Raw genomic sequence first — 15,278 nt, 5'->3', positions numbered from 1 at the left:
TTTATCTTGGCCCAGCCTGGAGGCACAGTTGATAGTGAACTGCAGTTCCAGATGACACATGGCTGATTGCAGGTTTGAATTCCGAGGTTGACCTGAAAACATGTCAGGTACAAGCCTTGCTGCCCAAGATCCTGACAAGCTAGAGGGCTGGAGAAAAGGATCGCAGTGTGTGAAAGCCTGTCAATATGCTTCTTTCTCTCTTTCTCTCCCCCTGCTTAGTCTAGTGTGTGTACATGTGTTCTCTATCTTGAATAAAAATAAACTTTAATAAATAATTTAATTATGTTGGATAAAATCTTTTAACAAGGAAAATGATAAACAGTAATTGAATGTTTATAAAAATAATTGGAATAATAATAATAATCTGGAAAAAAATAATGAAAAGCTATTTGATGATGATGGGGATTTTAATGTCTTTGTATTGACTGATATGCATGGTATTCCTTCTGGAAAAAGAAATGTAATACGCTTTAAAGTTATATGTGATTCAATGTAATATAAATGAGATTATGATAATAATAAAATTAAAATAAAGAAATAATTTAATATATTATAGTACACAGAATGCAGATGTGAACACTGATAAAATACAAATCTATATGATGTGGGTATTTTCTGGTTTATTTACTCACATGACAAACATTTAACATTTAATAAAACATTTAACTGCCACACACAAAGGGTACCCACAAAACCAAATGAAGAGCCCAACACAGAGTCTGTTATCCAGATATTTTGTCTTTCTGGTACCCACCAGAGAAAAGACCTAGTAGATTGCGGGGTACATGTTAGATGTTTAATAGGTATATATTGGGTGAATAGCTAATAGCACATGGATATCAGAGTTGTTATAGTTCAACAAACTGTGTACATTCCTAGGCCCTTTAACCAATGAGTATTCTTAAAGCATTTTGATTATTGTGGGATAGAAATGTAAAGCACAGAGAATCTACAAAAGAAGCTAAGATATACAGACAAGTAGTTTACACAGTAAATGTAATAAGAAACACACACATGGGAGTTTGGATGATTGAAGATTCTTTTCACTCGGGGACAGGAGGGGTTTTAGTAGTCCTTATGTCTGACTTTGGACAAGTAAAACCTGGATAAGCATAAATAAAAGAAACACATTAATAACAGGGGAAAGATGTGTACAAGACACAGATGCAGCAATTCTAGAGGAATGTTGTGTCTGTGAAGGACCTTGTTTGTCAGTTACTCAGAAAAGCTGCCAAGGACCAGCAGTTAGTGTAATGGCTATGTCGCTGAACTCCCATGTAGCTGACTGCAGTTCGAGTCTCAGACCCGGTGGCTTAAATTCATGCCAGGCGCATGTGCGTGCATACCCAAGATCCTGAGAGGAGAATGGATGACAAGGGATTGCGGCGTGGCCATCCCCTCTGGGAGGGTGATTTCTCACTTTCTATCTCTCTGTCTCTCTCTGTCTTTCTGGGGAGTGCATGTGCCCTCTAGCAAAAAATTCTCAAAAAAGAAAAAAAAAAGAAAAAGAAAAACTGCCGGATGATGAAAGTGATAAAAGCTGCCATTTAAAATGAGGAAGCTAGGTCTAAGGAGGAAGAAGTTGGCCCAGAGTAAAAAGAGCTCCTATAATGTGAATCTACCAACAACACTGTACTGAGCAAAGCAGAATTTGTCGTTGAGTAGAAGTAAATCTAATTTAGAAGTACTGAATCTTTAAGATGCACTTAGAGCATATTTATTTCTCAAAAAAAAAGGGCCACAGATGGAAATACTATTGAAATGCAGATTCCTGGGCCCTATCAGAAAGTCAGAATTTCACAAGGCACAGAGAAGTAGCAGACAAGAAATCTAGATTTTAAACAGTATGTCTGGTTTCTCTGTATACTCATAAAAACCAAAAAGGACCAATTATTGAGTTACTTAATTTTTCAGGTAAGAATTTAACAGTTATAACATTTACAATTTATTTTTTACTTATAAAATATGAATATAAAACCCCTAGAGAATTTTAATATTGTACTTATTTTGCTTTTTAACTTAATGGGCATAATACACCAGCCTACCACTTAAATTTTGCTAGCAGTTACCTGGACATAGAGTTGATAAAAATCTAGATATGGATCAAGCATAGAATGACTCTCTGACCCCTCCAGGGACAACCTGAACCAGCCTATCTCATCTATTCATCTACTTGTGTGTTTCTGTTTGTAGGTGAGTTATTTTTGCTTCATGTCTTGTATGGCTATTTTGAACTTTAGCCCCATGTTACCTGTTCTATCTTTTAGGCTAGACTTGGCATTGGATTACTATTGTGCATTCATCTGTTTACTTTGAGGAAAAATATATGAACAATTTGAGATTGAACACAAACCACGTCTAGATTTAGGTCAAAGAGAAAATAAAAAGACTTTTTCATCTATTTTTTTTAAATAATGAAAGAAAGAAAAACAGAAATCTCCCTACTATCCAACTTCACTGTTGCGATGGGTAACAAATGAACTACCTACATATTGACGATGGGGTATATTTTCCTTGGTGAACACTGAACAGTTCTCAGTGAGCTGAGCCAGGCTCTTTCAGAGCTCTGGTTGCCTGTGCACCTGTGGATAAGGTGGGCCTCTCTAATACTTCTTTATAAGTATGATAAGTGATTTCAAATAACAATGCGCATACTGCCAAATCAAAGCATTGACTAACAACTGTTCTGATAATTCTCCAGGGCTAAAAATCTTTTATTTTCTTTAAACTGGACTTGAAAAAAATACATAAAATGAAAAACAAGGCATTGAATGACAGTTCTAGTTTGAAGAGTGGAAAGTGTGTTTTGAAAGCCTGTTTTTAATGGCACGTGGGACTCCTCAATGTTTTTACCTCAGGCTGTCCCACTTTTAAACAAACAACTGCAGAGTTACTTTTGAATGGTTCCAGATTTAGCGTTAAGCAAAAGCATTGCATTTTTTTTTAAAGAGAGGGAGAAAAAAAATCTCCTGTGTGTGTGATTCTTTATTAATAAATCAATTATAAATTTTTATTAAAAATATTTTATTTAAACTTCAATTTCCCTGTCAATGCTTTCTTTTAAAATGGAACAATACATTTCTTTGATTTGTACTGACTTGGCCCACAGAATAGCTAAATCATATGAGATCTCTGATTTCCTGTGGTAATAAGTCTTACCACCAAAGGGCACAGGTCTTTCAGATTTTTCTATTAGAAGTACATGCTTTGAAAAACTGTGGCAATACTCTATGGAATACTATTCAGCCATAAAAAAAACAACAAACACCTGGCTTTTGACAGAAAGTGGGATAATATGGAAGATTTACTCCTGAGTGAAGCAAGCCAGGCTATGAAGGAGAGACACTGTATATACCCACTTAATATATACCGAGTGTCTGCACTCTATGGCTGAAACTGATTTACTGAGGAATACACAAACAAGTAAATGGGTGTAAATACCAGATATAGTGTGTGTGGAAGAGTAGGGCCTGAGGAAGGACATTTAGAAGAAAAACACAAAGGCAAAGCATTAATGGGACAAAGAAATGTAGTATTATCTGTTCAAGATATTTTATAGTTTTATCAACTGGACTAGGGAGAAATGTTCGCATACTGAACTATTCCCTTTGTAAGCTAAATAATGTGTTTGAATGTATAAAATAAAATAAAATAAAATAAAATAAAATAAAATAAAGAAAAAAAGAAAAAAAAAGAAGTACATGCTTTGTCTGAGTTTGCCCTGAGCATATTGACCTCTACTTTATTTTTTTAAAGTATTCTGCCCTTATAATCCAAATTTGATTAGTTTTCTGACATAGAGGCATCAGAGTGTAGTTGCTTAGAGTAGTCTTAGAAAAAAAGAGATTCTTGAATTTTAGTGTTTTTAATTCTTAGAGGGCATGTGCATCTGCCAGAGTGTGGTACAGCAAGCCCCCGCCCCCATGGAATGTGGCATGCAGCAGTCTTTTTCCTCCATTTCTCCATCCTCTCAGGCACCCACTCACAAGCACCTGACATGTTTTCCAAGCTGCCTACCTGGGCTAGGATTCCAACCACTGTCAGTCATGTGAAATCCAGTTCCCAATGCATGGTGCTTAATCACTGCTCTATGGGGCCTGCCCCCAAACCCTGGTTCTTGTTTTTTTGCTAGATGTTAGAGGGTACATGTACTTGCCAGAGAGTGGCAAAGGGACAGAGAAGAAAGGAGAGGGGAAAGGACCCCCTGTGAGGAATAGTCATGCCACAATCCCTTCTCCTCCATCTCTCTCTCTTCCTTCAGGATTTTGAGGTTGGATGCATATGAGTCAGACATGTTGCTCAGGCTGCTGAGTTTGAGCCTCAAGCCCCACAGTCAGCCTTGTGGGACCAGCTGCATGGCCCCTACACTGTGCAGCTGACTCCAAAATCTTGAGTTTCAAGTATGGATTTGTCATTTTCTAGTATAGTACTTTAATCTATTGTTTCATTAGATATTTATCAAGATCCTACTATGTGCAGAACACATTTTTGTGTGTGTGCTAAAAATAAAGGTAAAAAAAAATCCTTAAGAACCTTATAATTGTGATGGAGAATACAACAACTGAATAGCTAAGTACAACATGGTAAGGGCAACTGCAGGAAACACAAGGTGCTATGAGAGTGATTAGGAAAGAAAATTAACACAGAAGTAGCCTTCCCTAGGGAAGATTTCCCAGAAGAAGTACCATTTCTGGTGAGATACCATTAAAAACTAGTGAAATAAGATCTTTAAAGAGAAGAGAGTGTTCCATACAGGGAGAGTACAAATGACAAGGCTAGGAGGTCAGAAATGATACGAGTTAGAAATTGAGAAGAAAATCAGTAGACTCAGTCAAAAAAAGTATATATTAGCAGATGACAATGGGCAAAAAGCATGGAGTAGCTCATTTGTGGTGGAGCAGGTGGCAGGGTTCCACTGTGAAACACTAGAGCCATGTGGAGGCCCAGGTTCAAATCGAGGGTTGATCTAAACAAGACACCTAATCACGGCTGTCTGGGAGACAGGAGGAAAGAAGCATTGTAGCACAACCAGAGTGTTGAGGGTTCCTTGCTTCCTTCCTCTCTCACTCAATAAGTAAAACAAATTGTAAAAACAAACAAACAAGCCCTTGAGGTGGGGCCAGCAGGTGGCATAGTGGTTAAGGCACTGGACTCCCACACGGCAGTTTGAGTTCTGGAACTGGCAGCTTGAAACTCACACTTGGCACGTGTGCAAGCATGCCCCAAATCTCAAAAGGAGAATGGATTGTGGTGTGGCCATCTCCCTGGAAGTAGGGGTCGAAGTAATTTCTCACTTTCTCTCGGTTTCTCTCTGTTTCTGCTGAACACACACACCCTATTAAAAAAAAAAAAAAAGAAAAAAGAAAAAGCTTGAAGTGAAGCAAAAATACTCTTTTGGATATGTTGAAAATTAGAGGTGCCTATAGATTAAGTAGAGGAATCTAGCAGGTGGTAAGATCATGTAAGTATAGAAAAGTGAGTGGTTGGTGGGGGCTTGAGATGTAGTCTTGGTTGTTATCAACACATAGTAATAAGGTCCTAGAAGTGAGTGAGTTCTTCCAGGAAGAATGCCTATATTGAGAGGAAAGGAGCCTCCAACAGATTGGAAATGCCAGCTAAACTCTTTAAATTTCAGATTTTATAAATGCTCTTATAAGCGTTAAGTGAGAGGCTATATGGGAAACACTTTGTGCAGGGCTTAGCACATAGAGTTCAACAAAGGTAGATATGGATTTACTAATTGAGACTTGTTTTATGAAGATTATTTATGCATTTTATTTTCATTTTTAAAGACTTATTGCATTTAATTTTATTCATTGTTATCATTTTTATTTTATTATTATTACTATTATTTTTTAAGTTGACCAGAGAGAGACAGAGAGAAGGAAAGTGAGAAAGCAAGCCACTAAGTTTGGAACTCTAACCACAGTCAGCCATGTGGGAATCCAGCCTCTTTACCACGCCACCTGTGGCCCCTTAATTTCATTTTCTATTCTTCCTTGAAAAGTATATACTGAATACATGTAGAAGTGGTTTTTTCATGATGGGTAAAAGAGCAGGTACTTATGATAGATATTTTATTTTCGTAGACAATCTGGTCTCATATATACTAACACTAGAGCTTTATTTTTAAAAAAGACTCTTTAAATATTATTTAATGTCCCCTTAAGTTGAATTTACAAATACACCAACAACTATAGCTCTGATCTCAGTATCACTCTTCTTCCATGGCAATTTTCATCCAGTTTTTGAGATAATTCAAAATGATTATGCTTTGGGGACCAGCAGGTACTGTGGTGGTAAAGGTGCTAGACTCCCACATGCCCAACCACAATTCAAATCCCAGACCTGGGACTTGAAAATCACCCCAGGCATGTCTGAGTCCCTGTCCAAAATCCAATGAGGAGAATGAAGGAGAAAGGACTGCCATATAGCCATCATCCCCAGGGAGTGATTTCTCACTTCCCCTCTCTGTCTCTCTCTCTGGAGAATGTACATGTCCTATGGCAAAATATCTAAAGAACAAAGTACTATGCTTTCAAAACACTGGCTTTTCTTTCATGTTTTGCTTTAATATTTTTGGATACCTTAAATGTTGTAGTTCATCAAGATCAAAACATCAAAATATGATCATCTTTGATAACAACAACAGATTCCTTGGAACAACATGAACACCTGGAAAGCATTACTGAATTTAATAAACAAAGGGCATCATATATTGAACATGTGTATGTAAATTTTAGAAGCAGAAATTAAAAAATGACAACCTTGTTTCTAAAATTTTCTCAAGTTGTAATTTTAGAAAAATTATAATTTAATATGTTCTTAATTAGTTAAGCTTAGATAAAACACTTTTTATCAAATATACATATCACCTTCTACAAGTCATTTACTATCACTTTACATTAATTTATCTGTAAATTAAAGCTCTTTCCTGTTTTGACCTTCTAATGTTATGTTTTAAAATAACTTACTAACAATACACAAACAAAAATAAAATAGAAACTCTTTCAACTTCAGCTGCAACATGTAAAGGCCTTTGACATGATCATTCTTGTCCTTAGGACAAGGCACTGGACACTCCAACATGGCCGACTGTGGTTCAAGTCCTGGACCTGGAGGCTTGCTTTCTCACTTTCCCTTTCTCTCTTTCTCTCTCTGTCTGTGTCTGTCTCTGATCAAATTAAAATAAATGAATGAATAAATAAAAATAAATAATTTTTAAATGTATAAAAAAAGCTAAATAAACTGAAATTCAGTGAGTTTTCCTGAACTCACCAAGGCAAATTGCTACCCTAAATTGGGAAGACCATAGAATCACAGCCAAGATCTGCTTACCTGTAGCAGATGCTGCTGGAGCCATAAACTAATAACATTTAAATGGTAAGTCTGATGAATTGCTAGGGGCTGTGTGTGGACTAACTCCTATGGGCTACAATCTTTGGGAGCCTCCATACTTGGCTATGTTTAATCTCTAGAACCTCCCCCACTCCTGGGCTTTCACAGTGAGGAGACAAGAAAGATTTTGGTTCTTGCATGAGCTGTTAAACAGTAATCATTAAATATTCCCAGAACATTCCCCATGACATAGGTCTCCTCCAGGGGCAAAGACTACCAGAATCCTATCCACCTACGGGAAGGGCACTTCTTCTATTGAGGTTCTCACTAGCTTTCTTATCAAGACTAAGGGTGGGAAACGTTAAGAAATACTTCCAAAGCTGACTATGGAGGGTCACAGACCTACTGAAAGACTGAAATTTAATTATAAGATTATAAACACATTTGCTCTCCCATTCCTTCCATAATAACAACAGAAATCTCAAATAATGGCAGTGAATAATACCAATCTGAGCCACAAGACTTAGACTCCCTTTGAGAAGTACTTGGGGAAACTAAAAGTCAACACAGGAAACAGAAATATGTAAGAGGAATTTTAAGCCAATAGTACCTACAGCTAGAACAAAAATTAAATACTGACCAACTCCCAATAGAGGTCATTAATTTAAATGTAAAATTCCTCAACAAAATATTAAATTGAATCCAACAGTATTTTAAAAAATATGCACCTAGCCCAAAAGTAATTTAGTTCAAATATGGAAGACTGGATTAATATTTAAGAATCAGTCAACACAGAAGTGGCCATGGTATGGAACCATAGTAACACAATGCTTCACGATGTTAAAGCTACATGGGAAGATAATGGGTTCATATCCAAAGGTCTCCCTATGTATGCTGGGCATAAGTGTTCCTGACATCCTGGCTGGCTAAGGTTGAGATTAGATCATGATGTGAGGACTGTTGCAGATATCTGCCTCTATATTTCTTTCTTTTTTTTTTTTTTTAAAGCAAAAACAATAAGTCAAAAATTGGACAAATGTGATCACATCAAGCTAAAAAAAACTGTGCAGCGAAAGGAAAAAATAATTAGAGTAAAGAAAAACTCAGAATTGGAGAAAATATTTGCAATCTAGCTAATAAGGGACTCATAACCAGAATATACAGGGAACTCAAGCAGCTCATTGGCAAAAATATGATAATCCAATTTCAAAATGGGCAAATGGGATTAACAGACAACTCTCTAAGGAAGATATCTGAGTGGCCAAAAAGATTTTAAAAAGGCTCAACAACCTTATTGTAAAAGGAATTAAAATCACAATGAGATACCACTTAACCCCTGTCAGAATGGCTATAATCAAAAAAGCAAAGAATCACAAGTGCTGGTGAGGCTGTGGTAAAAACAGAACCCTCCTATACCACTAGTAGAAATGTAAATTAGTACAGTTGCTGTGGAAAAGAATATGGAGGCTCCTCAAAAACCTACAAATAGAAACACTACATGACTCAGTAATCCTACTCCTTGGTATTTACCCAAAGGATAGGAAAACACTCAGTTGAAAAATAAAACACTTGCACATCCATTTTTTATTGCAGCATTATTCACAGTCTCTAAAACATAGAATCAACATAAGTGTCTAAGAATTAAAGATTGGGTTGAAAAACTGTGGCACATATACACTATAGACTACTACTCAGCAATACAGAACAATGAGATCTTGTCATTTGATATGAAGTAGATGAATATAGAAGATTTAATGCTAAGCAAAGCAAGCCAGACTATGCAAGGCAAATACTGCATATCCCCCACTCAATATATACCAAATGTCTGCACTCTATGGCAGAAATTAAAAGATTCAAAGATAATAGTAGGGAAGAAAAGTACAGATACCAGAGCCTGTATAAAATGAGTGGATAGTAGAAGGTAGGAGGGAAAGTTTCAGGAAAAAACATTTAACATACACAGAATGTAAAGTTCTCTGTTGAAAATTATATGTATGGTAATATCTTGATTTGATTATCATATACTACATACATGCTTTGAAAAACCATATTGTACACCATAAAGATGTGCAATGATTAAATATAAATAAGAAATCATAAAGTTAAAAAATTAAAATAAGCAAAAGACTCATATAGTATTAGGTAATATATTTTAATATATTTAAAACTGAGTCACCATACTATCAACATGATGAAAGCAATTATGTTTGATATTAGAACTTGAACTATAACATGTTCAGCCCACTAATCAACTCAATAGAATTAGTTTTTTAACCCCAATCTCCCTCATTTTCACATATCTTACACAGTATCTAGGGAAATGAAATTTGTTTTGTGTATTGGTGGTCACACAAGTAAAAATAAGTTGAGCTGTTATCTATAGAGCATTTTTTTCACCAGAGGACACTTGCATTCATCAGAGAGACAGAGACAGAGAGACGGGGGGAAAGAGAAAGAACCCCCTAGTGGGGTGTAGTCACAACACAATTCCTTCTCTAGTTCTCTGTCCTATCAGTATTTGGGACACATGTGTGTGCATATGCTCATACATACATACATACATACACACACATGTGCATGTGTATCTGGCATGTTTTTCAAGCTTTAAGAGCCAGGATTTGAACTATGGTCAGCCTTGTGGGATCTAGCTCCCCTTCTTACAATGCATTTTTATTCTAAATTTCATTGACTGTAGTACTCCCAGTAATTCCATGAGTTGGTTATACCTTCTTATTTTTCTTTTTAGGACAAGAAAACTGATGTATGACAATGTAAAATGATTCAGGTGAGATCTCTGAATGTCTCCTGGAACACATTCCTATTGGCCATTAAAGCTGCCCTCAGTTTAAAATCTACCATGTACCTAGATATCAGGTAGAAAACTGAATAATATAATCAAATGCTTGGCTCTTGCACTGATGTGAAACCAAATATTTTGATATTTTCTGGAAAGCTTGCTTGTTAATCAAAATGTTTTTGTCATTTGGAATTCTGCTGGGAATATGAAAAATAAAAAACATTGTCTTCATCCTGAAGAAATGATTTTGTATTAGTTTTTCATGGTTAGACAGGATATGCTTTTAAATTTATTGAAAAAAATGTCACTCCCATGGAGAATTAACAGTAACATTTTATGAAGACTTGGAGAAATGCAACCAAAAAACATGTTCTTATTTACTCAGGGTTTTGTAGAATGACAAATGAAACACTTCTTGGAGAAAGATTTAGTTATTTGTAGAGGATGTAGGTTCAAAATTAGCAATATCAGGAATACTTAATAGGTAAACACATTGTACCAGTGATGTAAATTAAATTATTTTTCTTTTTTTTAGAGAGAGATTTTTGCTATAGGGCACATATGCTCCTGGTGAAACAGAGACAGAAAGTGAGAAACCACCCCCCAGGGAGGATTGCCACACCGCAATGCCTCCATTCTCCTTTTGGGATTTCAGGCATGCACATACACATGCCCAGTGTGTTCTAAGCTGCTGGGTGTGGGACTTGAACTGTAGTCGACTACACGGGAGTCCAGCAATGTGTCCATTACACTGTCTGCTGATCCCAGCAAATTAAATTCTTTTTTTTTAAGAGATTTTTGTTATAGGGTACATGTGCTTGCTAGAGGGACAGAGAGACAGAAACTGAGGACTCATCCCCCAGGGGGAGTGGCCACTCTGCAATTTAGGTCCAGTTGAGTTGGTACAGGTGGTAGTGTTCTGTTGAATTATATGGAAGACCCAGATTTGGATCTTGGGTTGACCTGAACACACCAGGAGTGTCCAAGAATGCCTGTTATCCTGGCTGGCAGAGAGACTAAGGGAAAGGTTCTACTATGGCAAGACCCTTCAAGGATTTGCTCACTTTCAAAATTAAATAAATGAGCAAACTTTAAAAAAATTGAGATCTAGAAACAGTGAGGGACACAGGAAAACAGAGTGATTTCCGAACACCTAAACAGCTGAGCCAGAAGCTGTATTATTTCCTGGCTATTTCAATAAATAGATTCAACCATTTCCTAATTTTATTTTAATCTGAAAAATTTTTTTGTCCTTTTATACTGAATCCGTTCTGATTGATAACATCTTTACTTTTTTCGAGCCATCTGAATTTTTACTCATCTTCAGAAATTTAGTGTATGACAGTTATGCCATAAGCATTCCTGGACCACTCCAAGCCCAGAGACCACTTGCTCCTCTGAACAGTAGTGTATTTGCTAGTCATTTGGCCTAGAGATAACTTTTGCAACGTTGAGAAAATTATTATTCAATTTTTTTCCTGTGCTTATGACTCATTTATCAGTAAGATGCTAAGCTCCCAGATGACAAGGTTATCCAATACTTCTCCCCCACCTCAAGTTCCTTATAGTTAATAGTTGATGAAATTGTATCAAATCTATGTCCAAAAATCAAAGTGGATTTCCCTCCAAAACACCAATATATAATTTGTCCAGTAGCATGCTGCTTTATAAGAGCTTGCATTTTTACACTCTGCCATACATAGTTTACTCAAAAGAGAAAAAATCCTATCTTTAGTACCTAAACTAAATTAGTGACAGCAAAGGAAACTAACATGTTTTGATCATTTACAATATGCTAAACATAATCCTTAGGGTTTTACTTTTATTTCCCTTGCATATTTCTCCCAAGTAACCCTGTAAATTAACTCTTATTCTTACTTTAAGAAGTGAGGAACAAGTTCAGAGTGGTTAACTAATGTGTCCAAGATCACACTCTAGAAATCACATACTGAAGTTTATGAATTCTGTCGCGCTTGTAGTCCCACCATCCAGCACAGTGACTGAGGCGAAAAATGTATAAACAGTTGAGCCAAGATTATAGTTTGTTCTTTTTGGTTCCAAATCTTCATTGTACCATGCAACCTTCAAACAGGATCACAGTAAAACAATTTGTATACAGATTTTCTTCTAATCCAAAAGTCCTAGCACTTCACGAGGATCTTTAATTTGCTACAAATCATTGGTGTTGCAGAGTTACGCTGTTGAAATCTAGAAATAATGATTTCCACATGAATACTACTAAGTGATTTGATGTAATTTAAAAAACAAAAGACAAATATATATGGAATTGTTTTAGTATCAAATTCATTTTATCTCTATCACCTTTGCCAATGATTCTCAAAGGCTTTGAGAGGTTGGAGGTGTATGCTGTGTTCTAACTGTAAGATTATGAAGGCGTTAACTAGGGTGGAAGATTTAGAAGTAGCAAAAAGGAATGATATTTTAAAGATGTTTTGACAGTAGAGTCAACAGGGATGTGGAGATATTAGAGAAAGGGGAGACTTGTGGAAGCCTCAGAATTTGATTGGAACAACTGCTAAATAGTGGTGCTCTGTCCTGAGAGGGTAGATGCTGCTGGAGAACCATGCCAGCTGGGATTCGAGTTTAGTTCCAGACATAAGCATAGTAAGTGTTCAATATATATTTTTATAATTGAGAGGTTGTGCTTAGTAACTAATTTCTACGATTTTTCTTTCAAGTTCTGTACCTTAGATCTCACCCTTCCCTTTCCCTGGAATTACCTGCTACCCCATCCAACCCACACTTAATGGAATTATAACTCCAGAACAGCTTTCTTCAACACCTCAGGTAGAATCAGACTGACTTTCCTCCATGGTCTTGCAGCCATTTAGTAAGTTTATGAAATACAACTGTAAGTCAGGTACTATATACTAAACTCTAGGTACACAAAAAAGTATAGTTCCCTGACCTGAAAGAGCTTACGACTTAATGGGGGGGTGCGGAAGCACACCGACAAACTATTCAGTACAATGTGATAAATATATGACATGCAAGATGTAATAGGTTAGAAAATGGCAGGTAATCAGGCAAAGACAATAATATTTGCTGCACATATATTTGTCACATGCAAGGTCTTTAATTATGTTACTTCGTCTAACTATCACAACAGCTCTATGAGTGAAGTGAAGGATGTAAGTGCCTACCCAAATTTATATAGCTTGTATGTGACAAAAGTATTTGACAAATTGAGCTCTGACTTCTAGGCATTCTTTGCCAAACAGACCTCAGAGAAGGCATAAGAGGGATGGAGTACAGTCCCAGCAGAGGGAACTGCATGTATGGACAGAGAAGAATGGGAGATGTAAGGTTCAGTGTGCTTAAGAAGTAATGGGGGAACCAGATGGCATAATGGCTACATCTCTGGGCTCCCGTGTAGTTTACTGCTGTAGTTTACTGGACCCAGAGGCTTAAAACTTATACCAGGTGCATGTGCCTGAGTGCCCAAAATCCCAAGAGGAGAATGGAGGAGAAGGGATGGCAGTGTGACTATCCCCCATAGGGGATGATTTCTCACTTTCTGTCTCTCTGTATCTCCAGTGAGCACACACACTCTATACCAAAAAATAAAAAGTCCTTCTTAAAAAAAAAAAAATAAAATAAATAAAATAATAGGAAGAAGAGCCAACAGATGGCATAGTGGTTAAGATACTGGACTCCACATGACTAACCAAGGTTTGAATCCTAAACCTGGCAGCTTGAAAATCATGCCAGGTGAATATGTATGCATGCCCCAAATCCCAGAAAGAGAATGAAAGAAAAGGGACTGCAATGTGGCCATCCACCCTGAAGGTGATTTCTAATGTTCTCTCTCACTGTGTCTCTCTGTCTCTCCAGCAAGCGCATGCATACTATGGCAAAAACAAAACAAAACAAAAAAGAGAGATTAGGCAGGCAATATCAAGCTAAAAGGTCTGTAATTTATCATGTAGATAATATGTAGTAAACAAAGGATTTTTGAATGCAGAAGTGAGAGGATCAGTTTTACATGACAGAAAGGTTACTCCAACACAATATTTAGTAATGATTTCTGCCACAGTATTCATTGCAGTGTATTATTATTTTTCTAATTCACACACATCTCTCTTCTAAAGTGCAAACTTTAGTTTAGCTAAATTCCATCCCATTTCCTGGTGTGTCTGTGTATGTGCATGTGTGTGTGTGTGTGTGTGTGTGTGTGTGTGTGTGTATGACTATAATTTAATCTTATTTTAGTATCTTTAGTGCCTACCATAAGGTCCGAAAAGTAGGAGCAATGCAGAGTAGCAATTGAATGAATAAAAGAAGAAAGATGGATGAGGAGAATTAGAGTTGACAATAGAACTTAACATCTTCTAACTCCATATCTTATACTTTTTTTTTTTGGTAAAAATTTCAAAATATTGTTAAAGGCATACACTATCCACTGTTATTTTAGCATCATCAAGCCATAGTTAAAACGATCCATCCTGACAATAATTTTTCATTATGTCAGGAAAAATCCTAGATATATGATGTATCACATAACTTCATTTTTCCCATTCCTTTCATTGAAAAAATGGAAATAAAGATCAACTCAGTTTCTTGAGTTTTCAGTATGGCATACAGAACCTAAAATGTGTTTTAGGCATAAACTTTAACTCCAAGCACACACCAGAAATTAAATTAAGATAATTTGTTTGCAAACCTTAGGGAAGTTGAATAACTCAGGCAAAGGTAAGACAAAATCCAGTGTAGCTCTAGGGTCCTACTAAGGTGGACAGATTCTGGATAGAATCTCTGGGTTTTGTCTTCTGAAAAATTTGTCATTAGTGGAAGGGGGCAGGACATTGTGATTGAGAATCCCATAAGAATAAGAGTTAGGATAGAAAAAATGAATACAGTTAACACTTATTAAGGATTTCTGTTTCCCAGAAATCAGTATTATTTCATTTAATCTTTCAACCAGCCTGTGAAGAGGGCTGTCTTTAACTCCATTTTACAGATGAGGAAGCTAAGCAAATTGTCCATCATACCTTAAGTAGAAGAGAAATTTGAATCTAAGTAATCTGACCACGAAGTTATCAACTTAACCATAATACTGAATATAGACCTCTATGATCTAGATGGAATAGAAGGGTTTATTAAAGTGGGATGAGTAGGGAAA

At 36.4% G+C, this 15,278-nt stretch overlaps 1 protein-coding gene across 1 annotated transcript in view; it reads right to left on the bottom strand.

Annotated features, from left to right (window-relative positions):
- NECAB1 (N-terminal EF-hand calcium binding protein 1) overlaps nt 1-15,278 on the bottom strand; it is a 183,548-nt gene that overhangs the window by 151,262 nt on the left and 17,008 nt on the right. The window lies entirely within an intron of this gene.

Source organism: Tupaia chinensis, unplaced genomic scaffold, assembly GCF_000334495.1.
Source record: "Tupaia chinensis unplaced genomic scaffold, TupChi_1.0 Scaffold138568_1, whole genome shotgun sequence".
Taxonomy (NCBI): domain Eukaryota; kingdom Metazoa; phylum Chordata; class Mammalia; order Scandentia; family Tupaiidae; genus Tupaia; species Tupaia belangeri.
Note: the sequence above shows the minus strand (reverse complement) of the source record. Positions and strands in the feature narration are given on the sequence as shown.